At 49.2% G+C, this 16,202-nt stretch overlaps 1 protein-coding gene across 2 annotated transcripts in view; it reads left to right on the top strand.

Annotated features, from left to right (window-relative positions):
• The first annotated feature begins 253 nt into the window (after positions 1-253).
• Positions 254-16,202, top strand: part of LOC137545545 (hydroperoxide isomerase ALOXE3-like) — a 107,930-nt gene continuing 91,981 nt past the window's right edge. Inside the window, exon 1 of one of the 2 annotated variants that reach the window (XM_068266903.1) lies at positions 254-309. The gene's annotated coding sequence lies outside the window, so the exon portion shown is untranslated. Of the gene's footprint in view, positions 310-453; positions 543-16,202 lie in introns of those variants that run through there. The other variant, XM_068266904.1, reaches the window with a different exon arrangement.

Raw genomic sequence — 16,202 nt, forward strand, 5'->3', positions numbered from 1 at the left:
GTCGCAAATTTACCGCAAATGGTTTACTGCAAGCGGAAAATGATTGTGAATAGAGCCCATTTTCTCAAAACCACCTCTTTCTACTGAGATCTTTCTCTACTCCACCCATTTACGCTGTCTGGTCTCCTCGTCCCTCCCCTTTTTACTGATATTGAACACTGCCTGCACCACCCCTCTTCAAATGAGGATCCTCCCATCTACACACCCCTCCCTAATCTCTGGTCAGTCCTACATATATGAGCTCTGCTTATAGTCCAGAGCTTATGAGTTTTCTTGTTGCAGTCATTGGAGGCAGTCCTTTTAGCAGAGGTGGGTCTCTTTCTGTGTGAGGCCTCTTTTCCATGAACTGTTTACAGGCAGTGAAATGCCTCTCAAACTCTCACAACTGCTCACTGCTGCCTGGCAACTGCTTGCTGATGCTGAGCACACAGCTAAACAGTTTGTGGAAAAGAGGCCTTATGAATGATAAGCAGAGTCTGGCTGTGAGCAAGCTAAGTAGGCTGCAGAGTAATCAGCTGAATTGCTGGGCACTCCACAGAGTGGTAACCAAACTTCCACACTTCTCCTTCCTCTCTTTAGTGCTCTGCAGTTCCAAACTGCTTTTTACCGTGAAATCATTTCCTCTGTCCTCTGCTGCCTGTATTTTATAACATTATGTAAAGATGAGCTAGATGTCAGAAACTGCATAGTCTTGGCTCCTAGACTGTGGTGTAGCAATTGGGGATGCAGAGGTTGTGACTCGGGTTGGTCAATGAGATGTAAATTTTGTTGATGCAGCATTATGCAAATCTTGTATGCAAATTTATGCAGCTTGAAAATTAAACCAATCTAATCCTGCTAAGGTAAAATTTTATTTGGTCAACTTTTTTAAACTGCATATGTTTTTTTATAGAGAATTTGCATAAGCTCAAAATTTGCATCTCATTTGCCATCCCTAGTTGTGACTGCACCGTGACCCTTAAAGAAAACCTGAACTGAAAACTAAAACTCAAAATAAGAATACACAAGTCATACTTGCCTTCCATGTAGTCTACTCCTCAGTGTCTTTCTCCTGTCCCACGTCCTGTTTGTTCACTGTGATCAAGGGAATTTTCCGTCCTCCATTTTGAATAAGGCCATTACCCATAACAGCTTTCTGGTCAGCACACAGTTAACCTGTAACATCGCCCACTTGAGCCATAGGGAAACATGGACATTACCTGGTACATCAGTTTTCCTCTCAGCTATAACTGACAGCAACTGATATTTTACTGACAGCAACTGATATATTTCAGATCTGACAAAATATTGTCAGAACTGGAAGGGATTATTATCAGAAGAAATTGGTGAGCTTCTGAGAGGTAGTGATGGCAAGGTAACTATGGAATGTTCATTTGAAGTTACCTCATGTGTTTATTTTAAATATTTCTACTCAGTACAGGTTCTCTTTAAGGGGCCCTCAATCCTCTTAGCTTTTTATTGGTGCTATGCTGGTAATGATTACCTCTACATGTGCATTACATAGTGGTAATCCTTCGCAAACTGTTTCCTTTACTCTGATTACACCTTTCTGGCACTGAAGCTGTCCTTGCTATGTTTTGGAGCTCTGTATCAATAGAGTGCTTGGGGCCCCACTGTTAAACTGGCCGGGGGCCCCAAGCCCCCCTTAGTTCCGTCACTGCTCATGGACTACAACCCTCACCCCATCTAACTTTTTTTTTCTCTCAATCAAGTGGCATAGCTAGAAGTGGAAAGTCCCATAATATTCAGGTGTCCTAAGGCCCAGACACACCTGAGTATATATGAGTTTGGTGCATGCTTGCGTGCAATAGATGGTGCATATTACCTGTGGGTAGCCCCGGGCTGTAAAGTCATTTAGTTGATGTGAAGATTTCAGTTGCAGGATTATGCAAATTCTGTATGCAGATTACTGCAGCTTGAAACCCGACACCAAGGTGGCATTTGTTTTGTTTCAAGCTGCAATAATTTGCATACAAAATATGCATCTCCTTGCAATAATCCGCATCTCATTGTCCATACCTTGCGTTGCTTTGTAATGGGTAATTTTGCACAAATGCCTTGCATGTATGAGCATAACGTTGTATTTTGCAATTCATGGAATTGTGCATCATGATTGGATGTGAAGTTAATTTTACAATATTTCTAAATTTTGAGTGAGTTTTGTATTTTAATTCTGAATTTTCACAAACGAAATTCAAGGTCTTTACTAGCTATCCCTGTTAAAGCGGACCTGAACTCAGAACATCCTCTCTGCTCTAAAAGACAAGTAACAGCATAACCTTTAAAGAAAAACATTTGTTACAGCTGATACAAATTCTGCAATAAAATTGCAGTTTCCCCACTTCCTGCTTGTATGGAAGCTGACATAAGGTTAACATCCTGTGTTTACAAGTTAGTAGCACTGCCAAGGATTGCCAAGATTCCTGAGCTGACACAGCTGAGATAAAATTACACTTCTGATTATTCACAGATGAAAGGGGGGGTTAGACAGGCTAAACTTTCTATACACATACAGGATGGATTTTCCCTTGTCCTGTGCATGGGTTGGGTTCAGGATCAATTTTAAAGGGAGGGTTCACGGACAAAAAAAATAAATAAATCCAAATCCACTTACCTGGGGCTTCTTCCAGCCTGTGGCAGGCAGGATGTGCTCTCAACGCCGCTCCGGTCTACTCCGGTGGCGCACCCGACCTGGCCGGGTTCCAGGTCGGGCTCTTGTGTGCTCCAACGTGCGTCTCATGCGGGGGTGCTGACATCATTGGACGTCCTCCAGGCTGTACTGCGCAGAACTACTGAGCCTGTGCAGTACAGCCAGGAGGATGTCCGATGATGTCAGCACGCCCGCGTGAGACGCACTTTGGAGCGCACAAGAGCCCGACCTGGAAGCCGGCCAGGTCGGGTGCGCCACCGGAGAAGACTGGGAGCCTCTGGAGCGGCATCAAGGGCACAGCCACCCGGTCACGGGATGGAGTAAGCCCCAGGTAAGTGGATTTGGATTTTTTATTTTTTTTTAGGGGAACCGTGGGTCTTCCCTTTAAAGGACACCCAAAGTGAAAATGAACTAATGAAATAAACAATTGTATATATCTTCCTTCTAAATTACTTTTTAAGACATTCCATGGTTTTATTTTGTTTCAGGCCTCTTTCACAGTAGGACGTTGCATTTTGATGTGACGTTAAAGTCTCAACACAAAGTACAACGCAGTGCCCCCAAAAAGTCGCACAGAAATACTAAGTCTGTACTACATTCACAGTGCACACGTTGCGCTTGTGTGTAGCGTTCTTAGAAAGTGCTTCGTGTTATACAAGTTATTAGCTGCGTTGGACTCTTTGCACATGCTCAGTAATGACTTGTGTAACACCATATAATGTGCTGTTATGTTATATACTGCTGCCTTTAGAGGGCATAGTTCCTTTAAGACTGCAGAGAATTCTGGAAGAGAGGCTAGAGTGAGCAGAGGCTGCTGGGAGCTGAGGTGTAGAGATGGGCCGAACGGTTCGCCGGCGAACGGTTCCCGGCGAACTTAGGTGGTTCGCGTTCGCCTCCCGCAGGCGAACATTTCCGGAAGTTCGGTTCGCCCCACAATGCACTATGAGGGTCAACTTTGACCCTCTACATCACAGTCAGCAGGCCCAGTGTAGCCAATTAGGCTACACTAGCCCCTGGAGCCCCACCCCCCCTTATATAAGGCAGGCAGCGGCGGCCATTACGGCCACTCGTGTGCCTGCATTAGTGAGAGTAGGGCGAGCTGCTGCAGACTGTCTCTCAGGGAAAGATTAGTTAGGCTTAACTTGTTCCTGGGCTGGCTGCATACCTGTTCTGTGTACCCACCACTGCATACCTGTGCTGTTAACCCACCACTGCATACCTGTGCTGTTAACCCACCACTGCATACCTGTGCTGTTAACCCACCATACCTGTGCTGTGAACCCACCACTGCATACCTGTGCTGTGAACCCACCACTGCATACCTGTGCTGTGAACCCACCACTGCATACCTGTGCTGTGAACCCACCACTGCATACCTGTGCTGTGAACCCACCACTGCATACCTGTGCTGTGAACCCACCATACCTGTGCTGTTAACCCACCATACCTGTGCTGTGAACCCACCACTGCATACCTGTGCTGTGAACCCACCACTGCATACCTGTGCTGTGAACCCACCACTGCATACCTGTGCTGTGAACCCACCACTGCATACCTGTGCTGTGAACCCACCACTGCATACCTGTGCTGTGAACCCGCCACTGCATACCTGTGCTGTTCAGTGGACCCGCCACTGTATACCTGTTTAGTGAACCCGCCACTGCATACCTGTTCTGTTCAGTGGACCCGCCACTGTATACCTGTTTAGTGACCCCGCCACTGCATACCTGTTTTGTTCAGTTGACCCGCCACTGCATACCTGTGCTGTTAACCCACCATACCTGTGCTGTTAACCCACCACTGCATACCTGTGCTGTTTAGTGGACCCGCCACTGTATACCTGTTTAGTGAACCCGCCACTGCATACCTGTTCTGTTCAGTGGACCCGCCACTGCATACCTGTGCTGTGAACCCACCACTGCATACCTGTGCTGTGAACCCACCACTGCATACCTGTGCTGTTAACCCACCATACCTGTGCTGTGAACCCACCACTGCATACCTGTGCTGTGAACCCACCACTGCATACCTGTGCTGTTAACCCACCATACCTGTGCTGTTATCCCACCACTGCATACCTGTGCTGTGAACCCACCACTGCATACCTGTGCTGTTAACCCACCATACCTGTGCTGTTAACCCACCACTGCATACCTGTGCTGTGAACCCGCCACTGCATACCTGTGCTGTTCAGTGGACCCGCCACTGTATACCTGTTTAGTGAACCCGCCACTGCATACCTGTTCTGTTCAGTGGACCCGCCACTGTATACCTGTTTAGTGAACCCGCCACTGCATACCTGTTTTGTTCAGTGGACCCGCCACTGCATACCTGTGCTGTTAACCCACCATACCTGTGCTGTTAACCCACCACTGCATACCTGTGCTGTTCAGTGGACCCGCCACTGTATACCTGTTTAGTGAACCCGCCACTGCATACCTGTTGTGTTCAGTGCACCCGCCACTGTATACCTGTTTAGTGAACCCGCCACTGCATACCTGTTTTGTTCAGTGGACCCGCCACTGCATACCTGTGCTGTGAACCCACCACTGCATACCTGTGCTGTGAACCCGCCACTGCATACCTGTGCTGTTCAGTGGACCCGCCACTGTATACCTGTTTAGTGAACCCGCCACTGCATACCTGTTCTGTTCAGTGGACCCGCCACTGTATACCTGTTTAGTGAACCCGCCACTGCATACCTGTTTTGTTCAGTGGACCCGCCACTGCATACCTGTGCTGTGAACCCACCACTGCATACCTGTGCTGTGAACCCGCCACTGCATACCTGTGCTGTTCAGTGGACCCGCCACTGTATACCTGTTTAGTGAACCCGCCACTGCATACCTGTTTTGTTCAGTGGACCCGCCACTGCATACCTGTGCTGTGAACCCGCCACTGCATACCTGTGCTGTTCAGTGGACCCGCCACTGTATACCTGTTCTGTTCAGTGAACCCGCCACTGCATACCTGTTGTGTTCAGTGAACCCACCGCATCAGTGCGCATACCTGTGCAGTTAAGTGAACCCACCTACCTACGTGAGTGCACGCAGTGTGATATACCACTCCGTGCATACCCGATATGGATAAAACAGGTAGAGGAAGAGGTAGTGGCAGAGCCAGAGGAAGGCCACCCGGCAGGTCTGCGCGAGGTTGTGTAAATGTAATTTCGTGTGGACCTGGCCCACAGTACAGTGCTCGGAAGAAGGCACGTCCCATCACCTCCCAAGATTGTCAGGACGTGGTTGAGTATTTAGCGACACAGAACACCTCATCTTGCTCAGCCACCAGCGCTACTACTAGCACCACTTCCGCTGCATTTGACACTTCGCAAGAATTATTTAGTGGTGGTGAAATCACTGATGCACAGCCATTGTTGTTACAGCCAGATGAATTTTCACCAGCTCATATGTCTGCGTTACGCGGCAACACTATGGATTTAACGTGTAAGGAGGATGAAGGACCTACACGTTTGGATTTTTCTGAGGCAAGCGAACCTGGGCAGGATGATTACGATGCTGACGATGATAGGGATCCTCTGTATGTTCCCAATAGAGGAGATGAAGAGGGGGACAGTTCAGAGGGGGAGTCAGAGAGTAGTAGGAGGAGAGAAGTTGCTGAAAGAAGCTGGGGCAGCTCTTCGTCAGAAACAGCTGGTGGCAGAGTCCGGCACCATGTATCGCCACCTATGTACAGCCAGCCGACTTGCCCTTCAGCACCAGCTGCTGAGGTCCCCATAGTGCCCACATCCCAGGGTGGCTCAGCGGTGTGGAAATTTTTTAATGTGTGTGCCTCAGATCGGAGCAAAGCCATCTGTTCGCTCTGCCAACAAAAATTGAGCCGTGGAAAGGCCAACACTCACGTAGGGACAAGTGCCTTACGAAGGCCCCTGGAGAAAAGGCACAAACAGCAATGGGAAGGCCACCTGAGCAAAAGCAGCAGCAGCACACAAAAGAAAAGTCACCCTCCTTCTCCTCTTCCTCCTTCAGGTGCATCATCTGCTTCTGCCGCTTTCTCCCTTGCACCTTCACAGGCACCCTCCTCCACTCCGCCTCTGCCCTTGAGCGGTTCCTGCTCCTCTGCCCACAGCAGCAGTCCGGTGTCCGTGATGGAATTGTTTGAGCGGAAGAACCCAATTTCGGCCAGTCACCCCCTTGCCCGGCGTCTGACAGCTGGCGTGGCGGAACTGTTAGCTCGCCAGCTGTTACCATACCAGCTGGTGGACTCTGAGGCCTTCCGTAAATTTGTGGCCATCGGAACACCGCAGTGGAAGATGCCAGGCCGCACTTATTTTTCTAGAAAGGCCATACCCCAACTGCACCGTGAAGTTGAGAGGCAAGTGGTGTCATCTCTTGCGAAGAGCGTTGGGTCAAGGGTACACCTGACCACGGATGCCTGGTCTGCCAAGCACGGGCAGGGCCGCTACATTACCTACACAGCCCATTGGGTGAACCTGGTGGTGAACGATGGCAAGCAGGGCGCAGCGGACCAAATTGTGACACCTCCACGGCTTGCAGGCAGGCCTCCTGCCACCTCCTCTCCTCCTGCTACATGCTCTTCGCTGTCCTCCTCCTCCTTGGCTGAGTGGCAGTTCTCCTCTCCAGCTACACAGCCCCAGCTCTGCAGGGCCTATGCTGCATGCCAGGTACGACGGTGTCACGCCATCTTAGACATGGCTTGTCTAAAAGCGGAGAGTCACACTGGAGCAGCTCTCCTGGCTGCTCTTAAGAAACAGGTGGATGAGTGGCTGACCCCGCACCACCTGGAGATAGGCAACGTGGTGTGCGACAACGGCAGCAATCTGCTTGCCGCTTTGCGTATGGGGAAGCTGACACACATACCCTGCATGGCACATGTCATGAATCTAGTTGTGCAAAGATTTGTGGCAAAGTACCCTGGCTTAGCGGATGTCTTGAAGCAGGCCAGGAAGTTCTGTGGGCATTTGAGGCGGTCTTACACAGCCATGGCACGATTTGCCGAAATTCAGCGGAAAAACAACATGCCGGTGAGACGCCTCATTTGCGATAGCCCCACTCGCTGGAATTCGACCCTGCTCATGTTCTCCCGCCTGCTAGAACAGAAGAAAGCCGTCACCCAGTACCTCTACAACTGGAGTAGAATAAAACAGTCTGGGAAGATGGGGATGTTCTGGCCTGACAACTGGACACTGATGAAAAATGCATGCAGGCTCATGCGGCCGTTTGAGGAGGTGACCAACCTGGTGAGCCGCAGTGAGGGCACCATCAGCGACTTAATTCCCTACGCTTACTTCTTGGAGCGTGCTGTGCGTAGAGTGGCGGATGAAGCTGTGAATGAGCGTGACCAGGAACCGTTACGGCAGGAACAGGCATGGGACCAATTTTCATCAGACCCAGCTGTTTCTTCAACACCTGCGGCAGCACAGAGGGGGGAGGAGGAGGAAGAAGAGAAGTCGTGTGCAGAAGACGAGTCAGACTCAGAGGATGATAAGCAAGGTGTTTCTTTGGGGGAGGAGGAGGAGGAGGAGGGGACGGCGGCAGGAGAACAACCGCAGCAGGCGTCGCAGGGGGCTTGTGCTGCTCAACCTTCCCGTGGTATTGTTCGCGGCTGGGGGGAGGAGGTTGACTTACGTGACGTCACTGAGGAAGAGCAAGAGGAGATGGAGGGTACTGGATCCGACTTTGTGCAGATGTCGTCTTTTATGCTGTCCTGCCTGTTAAGGGACCCCCGTATAAAAAACCTCAAGGGGAATGAGCTGTACTGGGTGGCCACACTACTAGACCCTCGGTACAGGCACAAAGTGGCAGACCTGTTACCAACTCAGCGGAAGGTGGAAAGGATGCAGCACATGCAGAACCAGCTGTCAACTATGCTTTACAATGCCTTTAAGGGTGATGTGACAGCACAACGCCAGCAAGGTACCACTGCCACTAATCCTCCTCCCGTGTCCACGCAGTCAAAGACAGGACGCTCCAGCGATCTCATGGTGATGTCGGACATGCGGACGTTCTTTAGTCCAACGCCTCGCCGTAGCCCTTCCGGATCCACCCTCCACCAACGCCTGGAACGGCAGGTAGCCGACTACCTGGCCTTAAGTGTGGATGTAGACACTGCTGTGAACAGCGATGAGGAACCCTTGAACTACTGGGTGCGCAGGCTTGACCTGTGGCCAGAGCTGTCCCAATTTGCCATCCAACTTCTCTCCTGCCCTGCCGCAAGCGTCCTGTCAGAAAGGACCTTCAGCGCAGCTGGAGGCATTGTCACAGAGAAGAGAAGTCGCCTAAGTCACAAAAGTGTTAAGTACCTCACCTTTATCAAAATGAATGAGGCATGGATCCCGGAGGGCTGCTGCCCGCCCCAAGACTAAGTCAGTCCCTGCACACACAGCATCTCTGCCTGCACGCCGTGTGACTGGCTGCCTGGCCTGCCCCAAGAAGACTAAGTCGCTCCCAGTCCCTCCACACAGCATGTCTGCCTGCAGGCCGCTTCACTACCTTCTCCGCCACCACCAACAGGGTCCGGGACTCCAGGCGGATTGCTGAATTTTTTAGGCCGCTGCTAGCAGCGGCCGCTGTAATAATTTTTCGGGTGCGTGTACATGACTGCCTAATTTTTCTGGCTGCACTGCGGGCAGCTGCAACAACAAAAGAAAAGGCATGTACATGCGCCCATTCCCCTTCGTGATCATTACCTTGCCGTGGTGAAGGGGCTTGCGTATCACAATGAAGCAATGACCGGCGCCTAGATGAGTGTCTCGGGGGGCACACAAAAGATAATAAGGTCGTTGCTTCATTGTGGTCAGACCAAATTTGATCAGCTGGACAGTCACTGTTCTGTCATTCAGCTACATCAGCCAGGCCGACCATATGGGCTGTAAAGCCACCAAAACCTGCACTCTCGCCATGGTGCGCACCAGTCCAGCACGGCCGTTACTACACAAACAGCTGTTTGCGGTGCGTTACACGGTGATTTTGGTGTGTCAGTGTGAAGCAGTACCTTAATTACACTACCTGATTGATGTATACACATGCAAGATGTTTTAAAGCACTTTAGGCCTGTCATTTAGCATTCAATGTGATTTCTGCCCTTAAAACGCTGCTTTGCGTCAAATCCAGATTTTTCCCGGGGACTTTTGGCATCTATCCCACTCCCCCCATCAGGTGTTAGACCCCTTGAAACATCTTTTCCATCACTTTTGTGGCCAGCATAATTATTTTTTTTTTTCAAAGTTCGCCTCCCCATTGAAGTCTATTGCGGTTCGCGAACTTTTACGCGAACCGAACCTTCCGCGAAAGTTCGCGAACCCGGTTCGCGAACCTAAAATCGGAGGTTCGGCCCATCTCTGCTGAGGTGTGGCTGGTGTGTCTAGAGCCGGGGAGTGAGGTCTGGAGTGACTGGATCTTCAGGCCTAAATCCATCAGACTGGCTTCCATTTGTTTTCTGAGTGTGAAGAAGGGATCCTGTGACACAGATTGCTGCACCCTGAGCTGAATCTTGGAGAAAGGATACAGCTGCCGGACTAGAACTGTGTGAACCTGTGAGGTTGGTGGAGTCTGGATTGTACAAGCCGTGTGGACTTCAGAAGGAACCATTTTAGCTGGATTACAAAGTTTGTGAATCTCAGTCTCCTCAAAACTTCTGCCTGTGAGTTCTGCACCTGCTGAGTGACCATTATCAGGGACTGGCCCTGCACCTCATGGTAGGAACTATCTTTGCAGTGATAGAGGGTCATTAACCTGGCTGAGAGGTTTGGGAGTCATACCACTCCTCTTACAACAACCTGTGGACAGTGTATGTCAGGACTGTTTGCCATAGCCGGCCATTCTGAACTATAGCCTGGTTAACCTGTCCCCTCTCACATCACTGGCATCTATGCTGCTATTGCTGAGTGCATCGGGAGTCTACTTGCTGCTGCACCTTCTTCACAAGGCGCCCAACTGTGCACATAACGTTCCTTAAAGGGGTACCCCGAGTGCAGAACTGCATTATAGCAAACTGGCCAGTCGGGAGTTAAATAAGGTTGTGCTACTGATTGCATTTTCTTAAAGAGACACTGAAGCGAGACTAAATCTCGCTTCAGGTCTTATATATAGCAGGGGCACGTGTGCCCCTGCTAAAACGCCGCTATCCCGCGGCTAAACGGGGGTCCCTTCACCCCCAACCCACCCCCCCCCGCAAAAGATGGTCGGCAAGTTGGTCGTGGGGATTGTCTTCCTGGAGGCAGGGCTAACGGCTGCAGCCCTGCCTCCAGTCGCGTCTATCAGACGCGCATCGCCGCCTCTCCCCCGCCCCTCTCAGTGAAGGAAGACTGAGAGGGGCGGGGGAGAGGCGGAGATACGCGTCTGACAGACGCGCATGGGACAGGGCTGCGGCGGTTAGCCCTGCCCCAACCAGGAAGAGCTCCCCCGCTGCACGGAGGGGGTTTGGGGGGACAGGGACCCCCGTTAAGCCGCGCTATAGCGGCGTTTTAGCAGGGGCACGCATGCCCCCTGCTAACTATGAGGTCTGAAGCGAGATCTATTCTCGCTTCAGACTCTCTTTAAGTTTGTTTCTTTGCTATGGTTGTGCGTCTTTCGCCAGTGTAGTGTGCACTTCTTTAAAGTGACACTGGAGGGGCGCAAGAGGTTACTACCATGTGATTGCAGTTTATTCAGCTTGTCCCTTTGCTGCAGTGCGTTCTGCGCCAGTCTAGTGTACACTTGTTTAGAGTGACACTGGAGGGGCGCAGGAGGTGGCTACTTTGGACATACACTTTTGATGCACTTTGAATGTGTAAGGTATATTACTTTTATTGTTATGATCTTGCTGAGTTAACAAGTGTTTGATTAGTGCTATATTTTCTATTGCTTACGTCACCCCATTAGATCACGTTGGTCTGTGGGGAATAAATATATTGCATTGATACTGGTGTCTGCATGATTCTGGGAGGCAGGGTGCCACTGGAGGCGGTATCCACTGAGGTCCCGTTACATTCATTAGCGATCCAGTCTCTCGCTACACTTGGAAGCATACTTTTCTTTGCCTGTATGTTCTACTGTATGTGGCAATGGGGCATTAAGTTGCGTTGACTTTTTTGGAGGGTTGTGTTGTAATTTGCGTTGTGACCTTAACGTCGCATTAAAACGCAACGTCCTACTGCGAAAAAAGGACTAAATCTAAGTTTTTTTTTTTTTTTTTAACTGTTGTTTTTGCTCACTGACACATTCATTGACGTATGCCAGAGCTAAAAATGTATGAACCATTGACCCCTTATCTCTTTCCTGCTCTCAGAAAGTGTTTTTCTCCCATCGTCCTCCAGGATGGCTGCTGCCGAGACATTGTATGTCCCCTCCCCGAACGGAAACACCTGAAAAGAGTAATAAAATTAACACACCTCCCTATATAAGGCTCCTCCTCCCCTGGTCATTCAGTTTTTGTGTGATTCCCATCACCTGAGGACACCTGGAAAGATGTTTCTTATTTTCTAGTATAGGTTTGCCTGGGGCGCCTATGCTGCTAGGTAGGGTTTACTTCCTAGTGGCGGTGGAAGCTGTGAGCGGGAGGCTCCAGCTTTAGCTTGTGTGGTGGGGGCAGAGGTACCTGTCACAAGTTGTCCATAGGGTCGGATCGCCGCCATCACCGCCGTCTTCTTGCGTCCCAGCGTGTGGGCGGTGACACGTAGGAAGTGGGATGCGACTTTGCGTACGCATCACTTCCGGTCACCGTCGATTGGCCGGCGAAGACAGGAAGTCCTTGGGCGGTATCTTCTTAGCCGAGGGGAGTGCGGACAACACGCTCTCTCACACGTGGGACGCCAGACCGAGCTATGGAGCAGGAGCAGTCCTCCACTGCGGCTTCTGCCACAGATACCCAGCCGAGCCAGTCTCCCTTAGTGGATGCCGGACAGGTATGTGGAAATCTTGAATCACTGCCTTAGCAGATGTTGGGTGGCGAAGTGATTTTAAGGTTCTCTCTTTTCATAACTTTCACTGTTTTGCAGAGACCTGCTCAGCAACAGCCTGAAAGATTAAGGTGTCAGAAGTGTAACATCAGACTTCATGAGGGGGCTACTAGAAATATGTGCAAACAATGTCAGTCACTTTTAAAGAGACAGGCTTCCCCAGAGAGAGAACCAGCTCAGACTACTTTAGCTTTGTTATATTTGATGAAATCTATGAGAGATGAGATGACAAATACCTTTTCTGCATTTAGATCTGCTTTTCTGCCTAATCCTTCAGCCCCTCCATTAGCCTTGCCGGTTAGTGAACCTGGTACTTCATCAGCTTCACAGGGCGGACCATCTTCGTCCCTAACTGCCTCTCAGCCAGTTGATCTAGCTGAAGGTTCGGGGGGGTTGGGTCAGGCAGAGCCTAGGCAGCAGTCTGAGCGAGAGTCGGATGAAGGTGAAGCAATTGGTTCAGATGTTTCAGAGGACTCCATTATTGTCAAAATCCCTAAATATCTTTTTAATGGTGAAGACACGGAAGAACTGCTTAAGGCAGTTTATGAATCAGGACAGATTAAAGCTGATATTCCCTCTATTTCTATTCAGGATGAAATTTACAGGGGTTTGAAGGCTCGCAACTTTAAAACATTCCCTATGCACGATTCTATTAAAGATTTAATTAAATCCCAGTGGAAGGACCCTGAAAAGAGGTTATTTTATTCCCAGATCCTTTAAACGCAGGTTTTCGTTTAGAGAGGAGGATGAGGTACCATGGGCAAAATGTCCTAAACTGGATGCGGCTTTGGCTCAGTACTCAAAAAACACTGACCTTTCGTTCGAAGACGCGGGTGTTCTTAAGGAACCGATGGATAGAAAGGTGGAAACTTTACTTAAGCGGGCCTGGGATGCGGTTAGTTTCGCATTCAAGCCAGCTATTGCATCTATTGTCTTGCTCGAAATTTAGACAAGTGGATGAAGGGATTGCAGGGCCAGTTTGCTGACGGTACTCCCCATGAAACTATATTGGAATCCTTACCGGTTATAACAAAGTCTGTTTCGTATTTAGCGGATTCAGCTTCAGAGTGTTTGAGAGCATCAGCCAAAGCTGCAGCCTTGATAGATTCATCCAGGCGTGCTGTCTGGTTAAATGCATAGTAAGGTGATGTCACCTCCAAGCATAAATTATGTGCCATGGAATTTTCGGGTGAACTACTATTCGGGAAGGACTTAGATACAATATTGGAAAGATCTTCCAATAGAGGGAAAAAATTTCCAGACAAAAGAAAGAAGCCTAGCCAAAGGGGTTTTCAGGTCAGGCGAGGATCCACACGCAGGGATCAGGCTGGTAGAGGGGCAGCTCAAACCAGGAGATGGACGTTTAATGCAGGTAGGGGCAGGTCGTCCTTTCTCTTTAACAAATCCTATATCCCTTCCACGAAACCCGGGAAATGAGTCAGCTCCAGGTGGGGGGGAAGACTAGCTCAGTTTACCACACCTTGGAAGGAGATGACATCAAACGAGTTCATATTAAACCTGGTAGAATTCGGGTACAAAATAGAGTTCAGTTCTCCCCCTCCCCCCAGCCTTTTGATAACAAACTCTCCCAGAGATCCAGAAAGAGCGGCAGCTCTAAAAGTCTCAATCATTTCATTACTACAGAAAAAGGTGATCAGCAGGGTCCCTACTCAGGAACAGTTCCAGGGGTTCTATTCCAGAGTCTTCCTGGTACGGAAGCCATCAGGCAAGTATCGGATGATCCTGAACTTGAAACCATTAAACCCCCACATTGTGGAGAGATTTCACATGGAAAGCATTGCTTCAGTCAAGAATCTAATTTGGCCAGGTGCTTTTCTGGCCACTATAGACCTAGAAGACTCTTACCTTCACGTTCCCATTCATCCGGCGTATCAGAGGTATCTGAGGTTTGCGGTTCGGATAGGGGACGCTCTGTGTCATTACCAGTATCGGGCGCTGCCGTTCGGCATTTCGTCGGCACCAAGAATTTTCACGAAGGTAGTGGCAGAAGTAATTGCTTTCCTGCATCTCCACGGTGTGAGAGTTCTTCCGTATCTCGACTATTTCATGTTCCTGGCAGGCTCCGAGGTAACCTTAAAAGAGGAGCTAGATTTTTCTCTCCAGACCCTAAGAAGACTAGGGTGGTTGGTAAGTATAGAGAAATCTCAGCTAGACCCAAGCCAGCAAAAGATCTTTTTCCAGTAACCCTCCAGGACAGGTATACTACGAGATTTGGCCCCTCCCAGGAAACAGGAAACATCCACTTGGTCTCTCTATAAGTTTAGACCCACCGCAGGTGTCCGGCAGTATGGATGTTTCCTGTTCCCTGGAACAGGTCTCTCTGTAAGGTGTCCGAGTCCTGGAGAGCCTGGGTGGCTAAGGGCTTTGGGCATGCTGCTGGGGATTTATGCTGACCGATAAATGTGAAGATCAGTAGTGTGGAACCAGTGGCTTACCTCCCTCAAACGCATGGTGTTCAGGTGATGGCGGCAGGGGGAAGGCTGTAGCGAAGACGCTCTTTTGGCAGAGGCCGCTGGCACGGTTGTTGGACGCTGGGGGAGACAAAGCGGTAGGCAGAGGCCGTGCGCATGGTTTCCCTCAACCAAGATGGCGGCACGGACGTTTCCGGTGTCGCCGTGACGTTACTTCCGCACGCCAGAATTGAAGAGCTACAGCGGTTCGGCGTTCACTCTCACTATCCATTAAACTGTGTGAGAGATAAACGCTGCTCAGGAGGCTGGGATTCAAGGCAGGAGGCCAAGAAGGATACCAAAGCCGACAAGCCTGAGACTGATCCAAACAAGACGCAGGAGCGGTGAGATAAAACTGATTTGGATTCATTTTTACAGCTAGCCTTAGCTGTTGGGGCAAAGTTTGGCTAATAATTGTTTGTTTTAGCTAAAATGGTTTCTTTGACTAGGGTTGTTTTGTCTGTTTTTCTTTCAGAGTAAATACTGCTGTTTAAACTGACAGGCCCAGGTCCAAACGTTGCCCTATATGCAATATTAAATTGCCACATGTATGTGCTAAAACTTTGTTAAGCATGCACAATTACACTGCTTAATCAGGAGTCTATTAATTCATATAAATACTTAATGAATGCAATGAGAAGTGAAATGACTGAGTTAATTAAGGCTTTCAGAGAAGCAATGGTGGCTTTAGCTACACAAGCACCTGTTAATGTTGTTACAGATAAAAATTCCTGTGCCAATTAATGTTGAAACTACTTTTTTTTTGCACAGGCTGGGGTGATTATAACTCCGCCAGTTATTGACAATATACCTGCTTCCGTATCAGAGGAAATTGTTAGTAATGTATCTGTTGGACCTTTGTACATAAAAAAGCTACAGCTAATAGACAGGTTTTGTCTGATTCTGAACCAGAGTAATTAGAAATGGAGGATGTTTTTGATTCTGATGGTGAAGGGGAGTATGCAAAGCAAACCTGCAATAGTTAAATTTGCATCAAGTGAAACTGAAAAGCTTTATATAATGCATTAGTTTTAAAAAACTGACAAGCCACAAAGGACTTCTGTACATGAGGAATTGTATGCAGGAGTAGAAGGGGACCAACCACTTGTATTTTCTGTACATACTTCAAAGGAAAAGTGTTTTTTGTCTAGGTTTAAGGGAA

The sequence above is a fragment of the Hyperolius riggenbachi genome, chromosome 2, assembly GCF_040937935.1.
Source record: "Hyperolius riggenbachi isolate aHypRig1 chromosome 2, aHypRig1.pri, whole genome shotgun sequence".
NCBI classification, from domain to species: domain Eukaryota; kingdom Metazoa; phylum Chordata; class Amphibia; order Anura; family Hyperoliidae; genus Hyperolius; species Hyperolius riggenbachi.